The sequence below is a fragment of the Oreochromis niloticus genome, linkage group LG3 (genome assembly GCF_001858045.2).
Source record: "Oreochromis niloticus isolate F11D_XX linkage group LG3, O_niloticus_UMD_NMBU, whole genome shotgun sequence".
Lineage (NCBI taxonomy): Eukaryota > Metazoa > Chordata > Actinopteri > Cichliformes > Cichlidae > Oreochromis > Oreochromis niloticus.
In genome coordinates this window covers 7,996,684-8,014,252 of record NC_031967.2, presented here as the reverse complement: position 1 = coordinate 8,014,252, position 17,569 = coordinate 7,996,684, and the positions used below count along the sequence as shown (strand labels likewise).

Below are 17,569 nucleotides of genomic sequence, written 5' to 3'. Positions count from 1 at the left end.
GCACGCCAGCTGCAGCGCCTCCGTCTCCGGCTTCCACGCCGCCTGCAGCCTCTTCATTCACGCCAGCTGCAGCGCCTCCGTCTCCGGCTTCCACGCCGCCTGCAGCCTTTTCATTCACGCCAGCTGCAGCGCCTCAGTCTCCGGCTTCCACGCCGCCTGCAGCCTCTTCATTCACGCCAGCTGCAGCGCCTCCGCCTCCGGCTTCCACGCCGCCGCCTGCAGCGCCACCGCCTCCGGCTTCCACGCCGCCGCCAGCTGCAGCCTCACCGTCCACGCCGCCGCCTGCAGCGCTTCCGTCTCCGGCTTCCACGCCGCCGCCTGCAGCGCTTCCGTCTCCGGCTTCCACGCCGTCGCCTGCAGCCTCTTGGTCCACGCCAGCTGCAGCAGCCTCATCAGCTACGCCGTCTGGTCCAGCCTCCGTGTCTTCAGCCCCGTCTGGTCCAGCCTCCGTGTCTTCAGCCCCGTCTGGTCCAGCCTCCGCTCCGTGTCTTCAGCCCCGTCTGGTCCAGCCTCCGTGTCTTCAGCCCCGTCTGGTCCAGCCTCCGTGTCTTCAGCCCCGTCTGGTCCAGCCTCCGTGTCTTCAGCCCCGTCTGGTCCAGCCTCCGTGTCTTCAGCCCCGTCTGGTCCAGCCTCCGTGTCTTCAGCCCCGTCTGGTCCAGCCTCCGTGTCTTCGCCTTCAGCTACCCGGCCACTTTCCAGGCCTCTGGCTAGGCGCCATCACCGTCGTGGGCGGCCCCCAGACTCCCTTCGCCTGAGTCGCCACCGTTGCCTTCCGCACGGTCGGCCTCCGGACCGGCTCCATCACGTCGTTCGCCAACGACGACGCCATTGCCGTCCTCACGGTCGGCCCCCTGACCTGCTTCCACGTGGCCGCCGCTGCCTTCCGCACGGCCGGCCCCTGAACTGTTTGGGCTCCGGTGCTGTCGGCCCCCCTGGCCGGCCCCCTGAACTGTGTCCACGTTGCCGTCCTCACGGCCGGCCGCCTGAGGTGTTCTTTTTTGGACTTGTTTTCTTGGGCTCTGGTGTGTTTCTTTTCTTTTGGTTTTGGGACTTGTGTTTTGTTTAGTGCTTCCTTGTGCTCCTGTTTTGGTTTTGCCTCGAGCCCTCCGTCCTGGACCCCCACCGCCCGCCCTGGTCGGGTTGTTTGTTGTTTTTTCTGGCTGTTTTGTTTCCTTGTTGGGCTGTCTGGGGCCAGCCTTTGACGGGGGGGTACTGTCATGATCCTGGGTCCTTTTGACCCAGCGTTTTGTGTTTTCTATTAGTGTCATTTTGGTTCTGTTCTTCCTCCTGTTTAGTGTTATTCCGTTCTGCCGTCTACTCCTGTGTTAAGTCTGCATTTCCTAGTCTGTGTCTTTGTGTGTATGTGTTTCCTGTTTTATTGTGAAGGTCTGCGTCTGATGTGAGTGTTTTCAGTTTGCCTCCCTTGTCTCGTCATGTTAATCTCTCCCAGCTGTGTCCCCCACCTGTGTGTAATCTCCCTGTGTTCTCTGAGTGTATTTTAGTCGTGTCTTTTGTCTTAGTGATTGCTGGTTCGTCTGTGTTGTTTCCCCTCGATCTCCCTGCGTCTCTCCATGTGTGATTTCCTCGGACCTCCCTGCTTCTTCGTTTCTGGTTTGTGTTGTTAGTTTTCCCAGTTTAGGTTTTTGTAGTTCATGCTCACCCTCGTCGCTTTTGTTTGTCTCCACTTCAGTTTACCACCCCCGTTTAATAAATACTCACCTGCACCTGAGTTGCTGCTTTTAGGGTCCTAATTTATCTCCACACGGCTTGCCCCGGCAAACCGTGACAGACACAGTATTTCAAGCAAACAGAGGGTCATGTTTATCTGGTTGAAGGATACAGAGAGGAATTCTTAATCAGTGTAAAAAACCTTCAAAAAGAAATAGAGAAATCTGTTTTTAATCAGCTCACAGCAGCAGCAGAAATCAGAGGGGGAATGGCAGAAATTGATCAAATCAAAGAGAATCACATAAAAGAGAGTGAAAATGCAGTTTGGGGACTGGTTCATGAATGCTGGAAAAATAATGTTCAGATGGAAGAGATAGAACTTGAAAATAAGTTTCACAAAATGTGGAACGACATGCTGAAGGGACTTCCTTGTTCTGAAAAGCAAGCTGCACAAATTTTCATCAATGCATCATCTTATCTGAGAGAGAGCCTGAAACACAAAGGGGATGTTTCACAAGAACTCTTAGAAAAAAGGCTGGAGGATTGTGGTTTGGGGCCTTTCAGATATACAGCTGAAAGATACTCAAATAGAGGTGAGGACGTAAGTATGTTTTTGAACATTCAAGATTACATAATGGCTGCACAAAAACTGGCTGACAGCATCATAGATGCTTGCACTCACTTGGTGAGAGAAAAAGTGAGGAGGAAAAAAATGTACTGTGACACATACATGAAGGAGATCCTACACATCACTGATAAGAACCTTGATAACAATCCGGATGTTGCAACAGACATTGAGTTTGAAGTTTCCCTAAAACTGCACATCTGTGGATTTGCAGCCAGAGAGTTTAAGAAAGTGCATGAAGAAAATGATCCATACAGATGTTTGATTGAAAACAAAGAAAGGTTTAGTGATGATTTCAAAGATGTGTTTTATAAACAAGACCAGTGTCAGAAGAAGGCAGAAGAATTCACCAACCAGTGTTTGAAGCCTGCTGTTAAAGATTTTATCCGTCGATCCCTGGGACATGACATCACTGATGAAATGCGGACATGTGAGCAGTTCAGGGCACAGAACTCCTTCCAGTATTCACTTTTACTCAATTTCCTTTCAAAGGATGATTTTAAAAACTACAAGAAATATATTTGCTATTACTTCCGCCGCATGTCGCAGTTGTCCCTGTCCGCCCAGTCTGTGTACCTGAACTTAATGGTCTCCCTCAGGATGTCTTTGCCTGGTGAAGAAGCACAGGAGGGGAAGAAAGATAAAAGTGAAAAACTGCTAAGAGTAAAGTAACAGCAGTGCGAGACATTTTTTAAGAGATCGGTCTGATCGAAAGATATGAAACCAAAGCACACGTTGGTGAGATGAACCAACAGCCAGGAAGCGAGTGAAAAATCTAGAGAGGAAAAAAAAGTCTTTCACATAACAGAAGGAGTGACAGGCAGTAGAGAGGAAGCATGGCTGCATTATCCAAACATGTCTGTACTGTGACTGTGGTCCGGCTGTGAGGGGTTCGCAGGCCGATCTGTCAGAAACAACGACGCTGAGATTGGGAGCCCACTACCTGGGGGATGATAGCATTACTGCCCACAGAGCCTCAAAGGTTAAGGCGCAGACACGCCGTGATGTGGATGGGTGGCTCTCTTTAGCACGCTTGTCTTGTTTGATTCACTTCACATTTTACATTTTACTGATTCCATTCTCTACTCGCAGGTTTTAAACGCTTAAAGCACTTTCACAGGTTTTGATATTCTTTTGAAAATTCATGTGAACTCAAGCTGTCAGAACTGTAATGTATGCTTTGATAATTGCCCACATTTGTCATTTTGACGATTATCTGTTTATTTTAATGAATACAACAAAAAGAAAAAAACTAACAAACCAACTAATGCGGCTCCTAATAAGACAAAACCTGATGCTGCTGCAAAACGCAGTTAAGTGAGAGGAGGCTGTAAAATGGAATAACTGAAAAAGTGGCAGTGTACAGAGGTGGCGTCCTCACCCTCTGGGTATCCGTAGAGGTTGTCAACAAAGTTGGAGATGGTGTAGTCGAACGCCGCAGCTGAGATGCCGTCGTTGTCCTCACTGTCGTCCACAAACTTCAGCCCCTCTCCCTGGTTCACTCCTATCAGGATGTCATAGTTTAGGAACTCCCCCTGGTGGAGAAAAAAAGGAAGAACATGCTGAGTGCTGGAACAGAGCCTGTGTGCATCACAAGTCTACAACAAGAAGTGCAGCTGAAAACCAGCTTTGGGAATTGGCAGCATTTCATTTCCCAGTAAACAAAATAAAGAATAGCTGTTGGCATGAAATTCCTACTATAAACTGTGAATACTGCAATATATGCAGGGTTCATACGCATTTTTCAGGGTCAAATTCAAGCACTTTTTAAGCACATTCAAGGTCCATTTTCAAGCTTTTCCAGCACATTACCAAAAAAGAGAAAGTATGTTTCACTTTGCATCACCTCAGTAAGACCATGTAAACATTTAAACAAATCATCTTAGGACGACTTAAATTTCTTTTGTTCCCCTTTTTGTTAAAAGAGAAAAATGCACCACAAAAATAGTGAAAAAGGAAACGGTTGCCTTACATGCATATAGTGTACAAACTCAACAAACACATTCCTCTTAAAAATTAAGATGTGCAAATGTGAACAAATCAACTTGTTAGAGATCTTCATCTCCACTGTAAATAAACAACAACCCAGAAAACAGGAAAACTGCACCAAACACCACAAACACCAACAAATTAATGTCTTCTCATCAGATATTGATGCTTCTTTCCTGTGTGACACACAAAAAAATAGGAGACAGATGTTTGTTTGTTTTTTTGTTCTTTTTAACTAGTTAAGCACCCGAGCCCATAAAATGGGGACATTTCATTTTCGAGGAGGAAGCTCCCCCTTTTTGTTAAACCCTTTAGATCAGGGGTCGGCAACCTGCGGCTCCAACACGTTCTCACTCCCAACTCGTCAAATGTGTGACGCACGGTCAGGCTCCCTCTGCTTCACTTATCGACGCGCAGGGTACCCCCCTGGCGTCGAGAACTGACGTGCAGGGTCCTCTCATTGAATACTATAGAGCTCCCTAAACGTTGTTTATCGACGAAAAGAGATTTCCGCGCAAGAGCCTGTTGTTCGTATATTTATACATTTCCAAAATCACATTGTAGTGACGTGTACTGAACACAATATAGTACATAATGTAAACAACTACCTGAGAAACAGCAGATACAGCAGATAAATTAATTATAGGCCATTACTTTTGTATCGTTTATTGCATTTATGGAGGGAGAGGTGTATGCTGGGTAATGGCACAGCTAGCGACTGGGTGACTTTATTCACCCGCTTCGGCTGTTATCAGTCCATACAATGGGCGTTATTAGCAGAAATCAGTCCCATAGATATGGGCCATCCACCTGCTAGATTGTTCAGAAGGTTGTTATCATCCATCCAGATGGAGGATCACTGACAGGAGCGTGGAAGACTCCAGAATCCACTCTGGCTGGAATCCGGTGGATACAGCAGTGTTTACAGGTAAGACCATTTAAACGGACGGCATTTATAGAATGACTATTAAAAGTCAGCGAGTGTCAATAATGTTAATGTGGTTATGTTAGTAATACAGCGAGTGCTAATATAACAGCTTTAAGATGCATTTGTAGATATTATTACGTGTTTTACCGTCTTTATGGTGCTAGCTTAAAGTTACGGTGTAAACGTTAGCTTATATTGTAGTAAAGCTGTTACTGTTTAAACGATGTTAGGACAGAAATATTAGCTTCTGTCATGACTGATGAAGTTACTAGTTAATAAAGTTTCCAGTAAAGTGATTAATCGCAGCCACAGATTGACAGTAAATATCTCGATTAGCTTCAATGCATCTGTAATAAATATGTGCAAGTTTCAGTGCTTCGTTTAAACTGTATGATACTTATACTGACCCAGGGTCAGTGTAAATACAATCCTAGCTGTGTGAACAAAGCCTGGCTCCTTTAATCCTGCATGACAAACCTCAGGATGCAGGTTATTATGACTCTTTCCTGCTGGCACACCTGTCACACCTGAGAGTCAGCTAGAAGCTTACAGTGACGTGGAAAATCATGCAAAGACTGCCAGACTCTGTAATACTGTAAATGATCAGTGACTCAGGTTAACACTAAACTTTAAACAGTCCCTCTGTGTTTCTGTGTGTGCTGAACATCTGGAATCAGATTGAGTCAGGCTGCATCAGCTGAATCTGTTATTTGTAAATATCAGTATTTTTTATTCAGGTGTGGGGATAATATGTAAGACTGCAGTGAAGCGATGTACCAGATGAATCCCTGGCCAAAGGTATCGTACTTAAATCAGACTACTGATCCAGCCACATCAGCCTTTTGTGAGGTCTGTTTAAAGTAGACTAAAAATGAACTGCAGGTTCCTGAGAGGTGGACTGTGAGCACAGAAACACATGTTCATACATACAGCTGCAGCAAGCTTACATTAATTTTAAATCGATTTGTTACTCTGATGTCTGTCTCTCTGTTAGTCCTCTGACAGACTGGTACCTGTCCAGGTTTGCTCTCCCTATGACTACTGGGACAGGCTCTGGCTCCTGTAATAGAAATGTTCTATTATTCTCATTTAAAGTATTTAAGTGCTTATGCATATGCTTAGTTGTGACACTCTTATAGACTGTTCAGTGAAAGTTTCTAAAACTAGATGAACTTACTTCAGCATCAGCAGTTTGAGAAAACTACTCCCTTTACAGGTGCTGATAAGGCCAAGGGCACAAAACAGCTTAACCATTGATCCGTTAGGTTTCATAACGAGACGCGTGAAGTGTGGTATGATCAGTTTGTAACGTCCTCCCTCTTCCTTGGAATGCATAAAGGAGTAGGAGCACAACTTCTTTGGCAGAGCTGACATGACTGTGAACTGTGATATTTGATGTGTGTTGGCTCTCCTGTGCACAGTAATAAATAGCTTGATCACAGCTCTTTCTGTGTTGCAGACTTTATTTACAAAATTCCATGACAACCCCCCCCCCACCGTGAACATGAATTGAATATTCAGAAGAAAATGAATGGATAGACTGACATTTGTTTAAATACTTCTAGAAATCTGAGCTGTTGGTGTGTCCTTGGATTGTGTGGTAATAATATTAGAGCTGGCAATCTTTCTTACTGAATCTCTACTCTGAGTCATGTTACCTGAGATTAATTCTATGTTTACCTGACAGCCTGGACACATGTGCTGTGTGAAGGATGTAAATCAAATCAGATCTTAACTGCTTACATTTAAGGAGCCTGGTCATATTTAATTGTAATATGAACCAATGATTTTCTGATTGCTGATTCTAAGAGAGTCTTTGTGGAAATCCTGTTTGGCTTTTTGTCATTTTAATTCTCTTTTCCATTTTCCAGAACAGTTCTCCACAGTCGCTGTCCACATGGGTCAGTGGGACCAAGAAGCACTCTGCTAATGTGTGGACTCTGACCAGCAACATCCAGCAAGACCCAGACACCGTTTTCTATCTCCCAGCTGGAGTTTTTTGTTTGTCTGTGACTGGAGAGTCAGATTTTTGTTGAAGCTGGAGGAACAGCCTTACACTTGCAGACTTAAGTCAGTTTGTAGAGATCCCTCCCACCCTGGCTTTTATGTGCTAGATTTCTTATCTGAAACAGTAATATTTCAGTGACTGCTGCTTATATCACAGGTTAATACACTCTACTGATCCCTGATGGGAGAATCATCACCTCTGCCAACAAAGAAGCCTGCTGGATGTTTGTTTGCAGTCTGATGATGGGACATCATGCTCTGCATCTTCAAAGTTTGTCTCTTGATTATTATTCATACACAGTAATGTGAAGTATGCTTATATCTACTATAACTGAACCAACCTGGTGCTCTTCATTTATGGAGGCTGTTGAGTCTGAATGTTGGATGTTGTGTATCTCATGTTCTCTGGGCTTTGTTGTCCTCAGTCTTTTTGCAGGATCAGAAAACAAAACCAGGAGACCTGTAAATGTTTCTTCTCCAATTGGATGATGATAAGACTGTGACACGGGATGCCACCTTTAGTCTTGTGATGAAGCAAAGCTCAGGACGAAGTGTGATTAAATGGTACCCACATGTGTGCTGCTGAGAAGGATGTACAGGAGCACCTGCAGCCAAATCCAAGCCTCCTCAGGTTAGTTGTAGTTGCAGAACGCTATAGGACTGAGACAGCTGAGGCATCAAATGTTTGATTAAACGGATGAAAAAGAGAAGTTTCTTCCCTGTAATTATCACTTTTTAAAATCTTTAGCAACTTCAAGTCTGTCAGCGTGCTGAGGTCACAGAAACAAGAAAAGAAGCTTCACAGTGTTGTTTACAGTTTTCTGTCATCAATTATCTCCCCTGAAGTTTATCACTATTAGGCAAGCAGTAAGTCCACGATACTGCAATGATGATTCTGACTTTGGTCACGGTTGCATAATATTTTAATAATATACAATTATTTTTTGTAATTCATTTTTTTTCTGTTAATCAAAAATTTACTTTGTGAAATTTGTATTTGAGAATGCAGAATGTGGCAATATATATTTGTTCAATATTTAATTTCTTTTAGTTGCAATTGTTAAATAAAAAAATTAGAATATATATATATATATATTCTAATTAATTTGACACCTGTATTGAAAATACCATATTGTATTCATACAGAATCAGTTTGGTATCATTGTTTGTTTGATTGCTGAGACTAAGAGCTAGTTTGATCTGTTTTGATCTAAAGTATCCAAAGTTGAGCTCTAATGTTTCTTCACCCTTGTGTGTGTGATATCTGATTTCCTACATGCTGGCAGAGCAGAGCGGCAGTTTGTTCTCACAGATGGTGACGGTGTGGAGAGACGGTGGTGCTTCCTCAGAAGAACTAGCAGAGTCACAAAGGACACGAGTCCATCTCACCACCTTGACTTACTGACTGATGCTCGTCTGCACTGCACAGAGGAAATCAACTGATCGAGGTTTGTCCAGTGACGTGTTATGAAATATATATTTGTTTTATGCTTACAGATATGTTTTTCTTGACAGAGGCTCTGCAGAGGTTAGACTAAGCAGAGAAAACATGTGCTTTACATTTTACTGTGATTTACTGGGACATTTGTTGCCTGATGTTTAGCAGGAATGGAATCAAAGGGAGATGTTTTTGATGTTTTTGTAATGTGAGTAAATCTTCAATATTATTTATTTGCTTGGTTATTTTAGGAGTGTTTCTGGGTGAGGGAGAGAGGAGTCATCATCCAGGTAAAGTGACGTGGATCAGTGGATACACTTGTCTCCCCTTTAAAGGAGATACTCTTAGAGAGAGACGATCCAAGTCATCCCTAAATGTTAGTGCTTTCAAATACACAAACATTTTTAAAGGACAAAAACGAACATCCAACTTTGACTGTAATACAATTAAATTTATGCATGTGTGTTTTCAAACTCTCAGATGGGAAGGATATCACTATTAGACTGTCTAACCTGCCGGAGCAGCACTGAATGATCACCACACATGAGCATGTTCTTGCAACATTCAGCAGCTTTGCTTTTGGTAAGTAGAGTTACCTAACTACAGTAACTATAAAAACATGATATCCATTTCTAACAGCCTGGTTACTTCCTGTCAGTTACTTTAGAAACCATGTGGTCACCTGACCTAACACTGTTTCTTCTTCTTCCCCTTAATGTTGAAGTGTCAAATGTCAAACAGCTGGAGAGGAAACTACACCAGTGTACTGGGCTGTTTCACCAACACGTGCCAGATGCTGTTCCTTCATGGTGACATCACCAGAGCCAGCCCCGCCCACCTCAGGACCTCGCCATTGATCATGATGATTATAATGATGACAGCGAGCGGAACTAAGACTGTAAAAATCCACGACCAGAATGTTTAGATGCTTTCTAATTATGAATGAATACTGAGAGCCTCTTTCTGTGTTTTGTCTGTTTTGGGTTGTTTTTTTTACCTCATTTGTTACTAACAAAGTTCACCAAACTCACACAGTTTACATTCTGTATGTTTCCATCTTTACCAGCCACACTCTGCCTGCATTAAGAAAACAAACCTTAGAAATCGTCGTTTTTCTCTTTTGTAATTTTGTAATTCAGTGAATATACTGCGCTGCTTCCTTTTATTGCGTCAAACATTGCTTTAAGTTTTTCAGTGTCCAGTTATTTTTTACTGCTGTTTGAATTCTCTGCATGTTTGACCCTGTAGACTGTTTAATGGACTGCTTGTCTTCCTGTTTGTAACCGCTGCCTGTTTTTGACTAAAGATTTGGATTTCTGACTTTAACACAGCCTCTGCGTGTCCTCCCTTTGTGTCCTCTTCCTCTGTGAATGTGTTGCATGTGTCACAGATTCATTTTATTAACAGCTTTCCCACAGTGAGTTGCATCAGCATTCATTCACAGCACATTTCAGAACGATTCAGATTAATACAGTGATCTTATGGTCAGAATTATCCTGACAGACTGCCACTGTAAATTATCTTTAATCAGGTCAATTTTAAAGTTCAGTATTTCAAAGCAGGAGTTATGAAGAATCATACTGGCATTAGGACTGTAACAATATGTAAGTCAAAGTTTTTTAATTATGCTAGAATATTGGAAGACAATCAACTTTTAGTGTTTTCTGCATATTAATTATACTGAAATAGAGATGGTGACCATAACTGTACAGAAGCACTAAACAACTGACAATCTAACAAACATCATTGGCCTGAGCTGTCATGCACAGTGAGTCTGATCCTGTGCTGTGAGAGTCTGACAAGCATGTTTCTGGTCAGTTTGGAAGAAATAATATCACAATGTTGATCTTTTTTTCAATATTCCTTCTCTTTTACAACATGAACTGTGATCAAAGCTACTTATGTTCACAGCATGTAATAATAGTGACGGTCCAGGGCATTGTGGTCTGTTGAGCTAGGGTTAGGGTTAGCAATTCAGACATATGTCTGACATATTACTCTTGCTGGATATAACAAACACCTAGCAATTCATATTATAAATTGATTTTCATGAAATATTCATATTCAGTATCAGTCATTTTATATTATAACCATGTATCCACCCAGGCTCATGGTGGGGCAGGGCTCTGTCCTGGGATGCTTGAATACAAGGTAATGTACACCCTGACCAGGTATCCACTCTGTCACAGTTGTTTTCAATATTTGGTTCTAAAATATGAGTGAAAACAAAAATCCAACTAGGATTCTTGCATATGATGGATGAAGTCTGTCTTTGACTGTATTGTCCAGCTGATCCATCAAACCCCAGCAGGTGAACCTTATTCATGACATAACACAGTAACAATGTAAAAAATTAAACAGCAACAGTCTAAATATAAAGTGCATTCTAAACTCCTCTTCAATAAATTATATGGATGTGCAGTGAGGTCATTCAGGACTGTAAAACGTGAACTACAGAACCCAGAGTCTTCATCATTAAATCTCTGGTTGCTTCATGTTTCTATCCTATATCAGATACTTTAAAGGTTTTAGTAAAGTTGCATTCTCATGGTGAGGCAAAGTGCTTTATGTGTGTGCGTGTGTGTCATGAACGGCTGTAAAAGCCCTTTCATTAAAGACCAAAGCGGGGTTTGAGTTCGAGTTACGGCAGCCTGGCGCTACTTCTAAACGGAACGCAGCCTTCCTACGGCGGACAGCTAATAACAGGAATCGGACGCGCGGTCCACCCTAGTCCACAGCAACCACCATAGCAACAGCCTAGCATGACTTTAAAAACATATTTCGCATCATAACTATCAAAAACGTGAAATGATTTGCAAAGTGTGAAAGTGTTACAGCTGCAGAGAGCTATGGCGGTATCTTTGGAAGCTATTTGCATAGCTAATAATATACGATGTAACCATGGAGACAGTCAGTCACGTGAGCTAGCGGTGCACGTTTACTACAGTGATTAAGGTGATTGTGTGCACAGCGTCCACACGCTGCAGAGGGTAAACACATTACTTCAGTATTGTTTTATATTTATATATATTTGCCTTCTGTTGACCATCACCTCAGGTTCACCATTACAGTTTCAGCCTACAAATGCAGACTGTCTAAATGTGAACACGTTCAAAAAACTCATGTCTCAGAAATAGGCACAGCTGTTCATGTTTGTCATAATTTTATTTGTAAGAAAATTGTGAACTTCAAATTGTTTATCAAGTCAAAGAATATTTGACAAGTCTGAGTCATTCCTTTGTCCTGTGAGAGCTGGAATAAATATATATCCTGACAGTTACAGTTGAAACAGTAGAGAAAGGTAGAAATGGGATCAGATTAATCTTTGCTTAGTTAGACACGTCCTGTGTTGGCCTTAACCCAAATTTCCCTCGGGGTCAACCTTCAGGATCAATAAAGTTTTATTGAATTGAATTGAATTGAATCATATTAAATAACAAACAATAGCACGATTTTGCATCCATTTCCAAATTGTAGTAAAGCAGCCCAGTCTCATACATAGGTAACAGAAATGTCTCTAATGTAGACGTGTACAGTCTAGTGTAAGCATTAAAATACCATAAAGGAAACACTGCTATTTATGTGAAACTAATTGTAATAAAAAATGAACAGGTGATTTACAGATTTATAAGAAAGAATCTGAAAACAACACTTTTTTGGTCTAAGTGGTCAAAGTAGAAAACAGAACTGATGTTCAAGAACAAACCGTAGCTGCACTAATATTACACATCTCCATTGTTGTGGTGAACAGACATGTTGCTTTTAAAACCACATGCAGTGTGTGACCATGACTGTCCACTGAGACCATGAACGCCACTTCGCTGAAGTCTTCTTCTTCTTCTTTTTCTTCTTCTTGCCATCAAAATGGAAGCAGACAGAGCACGAGCTGCTTTGATCTACAGAAAGGAAAAAGAACATATGAGCTGAAACCATTAAGATAGAAACAATCGTTCAATGCAGTCTCTCAGGTAGCTTAGCCTGTTACAACTGTTGATACAAGCTCAGTACAGTTAACACACAGTGTCAGGGAACTCCAGTGTGGGAACTAGTGGCTTTAGGTTTGTAGTCATTTAACTTTCATCCATTCATTCATTTAATTCAGGAGGAAGAAATGTCAGGTTGGTGCAGGCTGGTTACATGCATTTGGTCCCATGCTGTCTTTAACTAAATGACTTGGTTCACTTTATGGCTGGGCTGTATGTGGGGTTATATCATGTTATTTGGGCAGGAGTACCTGTCCTCTGTTAGGCTTAGAAAGTTTCTCCATAAGCACAGCTTCTAACTCTTATGGCTTTTAGCACATCTGTAGCTGTGCAGGCTGACAGGTTTTTGGTGGCTCTTTTTACCCCACACTGGTTGTGAGTGTGTAAATAGCCCCACTAGTTCTTTTGGGTTGCAGTTTACTTGGGAGGAAGGGGTGGGTCTGCCAGGACTAGATGAATAAAAATGATCTGGGATACATACATTTCATAATGCATGCATATATCTCTATCAATTAAACCTGGTCTGAGTGCTGCCATTTTTACATTCAGTTATTTCTCTTAGAAATGCTGGATCTAAATAATGAATGTGTTACAGTCAAACCGACACTGGTCAGTGTAAGTGGCTGATGGGACATAGAAACCTTTAAATTAAATCCCATCACCTGATATCGAGTGTCAAACAATATCAAAGCTGTAAAAGCTGTTTACAGTCAGAATTTATAAAAACTATGATTGTAAATAAATTCAAACAAGTGAGCTTTTCTCTTTCCTCTTTCCTCTCGTAAGCTTTACTTCAGCACAGTTGTAGAAGCCGTCACTCCAAATGTCTTTTGATAACAAGAAAAAAATACCTTGTCAGTACACGGCCTGAAGTTCTTCTCCAAACATCTTCTGCCATCGGCTTTGTCTGCTGGTTTGAAGACAATAGACCACAAAAAAGATGATTTAGTCACTTTGTCTGCATCATGCAGCTCGAATGTGTTGTGTAACGATGTTAAATAGCCGTCCTTATCCCTCTGCTGTGTCAGTAGGATTGTACTGTACAGCATCTCACTGATATGTGAGGAATGCTAATGTAACACGATAACAGACATCTGGTCTTACATCATTAAAATATAACGGGCAGGAGATATTTAGATATTTTTATATTTATATTACATTTTATGGCTGACAGATATTACTAAATATACATAAACACAAATGACCATGAGAGTCACCAGAATAAATTCAACTGGACACTCAAAAGACGTCCTTAAATGCTCTTTAAGTGGCAGAACAAATGAACAAACAGTTAATCGCTTACTCGAGATGAAATCTGCTTTGAAAACAGCTTCTAACTGGTTCCTCCTTTAACAGGATGACTGCTCAGGGGTAAGGCCACGATGCAGTCCAGCAACCTTTATGGTTCTGCTTTGATTCACCAGGAACTATTAGGGAAACCTTTCAGCGCCTCCTGTGAAAGACACAGGCATAAACACAAACATTTATTAACATGTTCCACAGTCTTCCAGTTTGATTTTCTCATCCTGTGGACAACAACGTACAGAGATGCAGGTTTATGTTAACTTTTGTAAGGTTTCTTTACTGAACATATCCAACTGCAGCTCCACTGTGATCCTGAACTGGATAAGCACTTAAGAAAGTGTGTCAATAAATGCACAAACATCAGCTTACTATATTTATCCAAACAGACGGGACCAATAATGCTTCACTGAGTTAGAGACTTTAACAGTCTCTTCTATGTAAGAATGTCTCGTGATAGACCTGCAAACTTGACAACAAAGGTTTTCAGACTACATGTAGCTGTCCTCTATGTCAGCTAACACATTTACATTCATGTCACACTTATTTCTGCTTTCACATTTTTAACATTATTACTTACATTTTGATTGGATACCTTGAGTTTGTAAATGATCAGATTACATAATTGGAATACAATTCAATATAATTAATGTACCCAATTCAAGGTCGCAGGAGGATGAAGCCTATCCCAGCTGATACAGGACAAAGACAGGCTGCCAGTTATCGCAGGGCTAAGACAATACGTGTAACAGAAAATCCACTTAAATGTTTGATATTTCTAATAATAATCATAATTATGACTATTATTTAAAGGTTTCTTTATAAATACATTTCGATTTTTTTATAACCCCTAGAATATAAACCTGAGCTGTTTCAGATTCTGACCTCTGACCTCAGTGACCAGGCTGTGTCCTCACTGCAGCTCCCTCTTGGAAGTACGTCTGCTTCTTGTCTTCCCCCAGTGATGACCGCCTGCCCTTAATATCACGTACTGTACCTGAGGAACAAAAAAGGACAAACACTTGCCTTCATTTAAGAAGTACATTCATACAGAGATAATCTATGGAAACACACTAGTTCACCTTTTGGGAGGAATCAGTTCCTGTGAAACATTTCTGTAAATGAACATCATGTGGAGACTGAAATGAGTTCTTCAGGTGACTCAGCAGTCCCACACTGACAAATGAAACTTCTGTGGAAGAAGAATCTGGATTTTTTTGATTTCCAATCCAGTTAAACTATTAAGGATTAAGCAACAGTGCTCATCTTTGCTCTTCTGAAATCTGTGTTAAACAACAACAAACATAAATTAGTAACAAAAATACAGCTGAGTAGAGGCTTTACAAACCACCAGCAGCCATAATGCTAAATTTTAATCTTCAAATGTTTCTGAGCCGTCTTCAACCTGCTTTTAACAGAGAAAAGTCCCACAGTCAATGCAGCCTGACTCGATCCTAGATGTTCAGCACACACAGAGACACAGAGGTACTGTTTAAAGTTTAGTGTTAACCTGAGTCACTGATCATTTACAGTATTACAGAGTCTGGCAGTCTTTGCATGATGTCCACGTCACTGTAAGTTTCTAGCTGACTCTCAGGTGTGACAGGTGTGCCAGCAGGAAAGAGTAATAAGAACCTGCATCCTGAGGTTTGTCATGCAGGATTAAAGGAGCTAGACTTTGTTCACACAGCTAGGATTGTATTTACACTGACCCTGGGTCAGTATAAGTATCATACAGTTTAAACGAAGCACTGAAACTTGCACATATTACAGATGCATTGAAGCTAATCGAGATATTTACTGTCAATCTGTGGCTGCGATTAATCACTTTACTGGAAACTTTATTAACTAGTAACTTCATCAGTCATGACAGAAGCTAATATTTCTGTCCCAACATCGTTTAAACAGTAACAGCTTTACTACAATATAAGCTAACGTTTACACCGTAACTTTAAGCTAGCACCATAAAGACGGTAAAACACGTAATAATATCTACAAATGCATCTTAAAGCTGTTATATTAGCACTCGCTGTATTACTAACATAACCACATTAACATTATTGACACTCGCTGACTTTTAATAGTCATTTTATAAATGCCGTCCGTTTAAATGGTCTTACCTGTAACACTGCTGTATCCACCGGATTCCAGTCAGAGTGGATTCTGGAGTCTTCCACGCTCCTGTTACTGATCCTCCATCTGGATGGATGATAACAACCTTCTGAACAATCTAGCAGGTGGATGGCCCACATCTATGGGACTGATTTCTGCTAATAACGCCCATTGTATGGACTGATAACAGCCGAAGCGGGTGAATAAAGTCACCCGGTCGCTAGCTGTGCCATTACCCAGCATACACCTCTCCCTCCATAAATGCAATAAACGATACAAAAGTAATGGCCTATAATTAATTTATCTGCTGTATCTGCTGTTTCTCAGGTAGTTGTTTACATTATGTACTATATTGTGTTCAGTACACGTCACTACAATGTGATTTTGGAAATGTATAAATATACGAACAACAGGCTCTTCCGCGGAAATCTCTTGTCGTCAATAAACAACGATTAGGGAGCAGCATAGTATTCAATAGGAGGACCCTGCACGTCAATTCTCGACGCCAGGGGGGTACCCTGCGCGTCGATAAGTGAAGCAGAGGGAGCCTGACCATGCGTCACACATTTGACGAGTTGGGAGTGAGAACGTGTTGCTCAGACACATGAAAAATTAGAGGGAACATTGGTCTTCATATTTAATTTTCCCCTCAATTCATCCTCTGTACATTTCCTGGTACTGTGTCTGGCTTTGTACATAATTTTTGCAGTTTTATATTTTATAAAATCCATAAACTTCAGAATTGTTAATTTCAAGAACAATTCAAGAAAAGTTAGGAAGCAAAGAAAGACAGTCATCGTCTCCATTGTAAGTGGGCGGGGGAGGATGCTACAGTTTGTACAAGAAGCATCAGCTCTGATTTATTTTAACTTTAGGGCTTGACGAAGAAGCGCAAGAGAAAATCTTCACATGATACAGTTACATACAAATTACATACACATGTATAATGTTTAAAAATATAATCAAACATTAATGAATTATTGGGCAATATCAGAAAAGCAAAAGACATTCTCTGTTTACCACAACATGTACCAAATTAATTTAATAAAGTTACATATGAATAACTTAATGGGGATATAAGTCACATTTACTTCTACAGTCAGAGTGAGTTGCAGTTCTCTTAGTGTGCACTGATATGACTCATACACATTTGTTGTTTCCTACATGACCAAATTTGACTGATAACATGCAATAGAGATGAAACTGACTGACCCGCCTTCCTTCTGGCTGCTTTTGCTTTTTCTGATTTCCTAAGTTGTTCTAAGAAACTTGTCAGAATTTTTTTAAATTTACAAAAACAGGATGCGTCCATTTAAACTCTGATATGCTTATAATGAGTTACATAGTGACTGTAGTTTTACATTTGCAAATAAATGTTTCATAGAAGTACCTTCAGCAACAGTTAATTCAGCAGTGACTTTGTTCTTACTTTCATCAGTGAATTTGTGACATAAACCAGGGACAGCAGAAAGATGAGGATTAAAACGTTGGTGTTTCTGACACCAGCCAGTCCTCTG

The 17,569-nt window shown here is 41.2% G+C and overlaps 2 long non-coding RNA genes across 4 annotated transcripts; one reads left to right on the top strand and one right to left on the bottom strand.

The window, feature by feature from the left end:
- Positions 1 to 7,316: 7,316 nt before the first annotated feature.
- Positions 7,317 to 9,086, top strand: LOC109196166 (uncharacterized). The gene is made up of 3 exons (XR_002057635.2): positions 7,317 to 7,848; positions 8,504 to 8,665; positions 8,907 to 9,086. It is a non-coding gene; the product is annotated as an uncharacterized LOC109196166 (long non-coding RNA).
- Positions 9,087 to 12,525: 3,439 nt separating this feature from the next.
- Positions 12,526 to 16,103, bottom strand: LOC109196169 (uncharacterized). 3 transcript variants are annotated; one of them, XR_002057636.2, is made up of 5 exons: positions 16,061 to 16,103; positions 14,826 to 14,937; positions 13,942 to 14,091; positions 13,490 to 13,548; positions 12,526 to 12,551 (listed from the first exon to the last, which is right to left on the bottom strand). It is a non-coding gene; the product is annotated as an uncharacterized LOC109196169 (long non-coding RNA). The 3 variants fall into 3 exon arrangements; XR_003214911.1 differs by lacking the exon at positions 16,061 to 16,103 and adding an exon at positions 15,023 to 15,282; XR_002057637.2 differs by lacking the exon at positions 12,526 to 12,551 and having other exon boundaries at positions 13,504 to 13,545.
- Between the last annotated feature and the right edge of the window lie 1,466 nt (positions 16,104 to 17,569).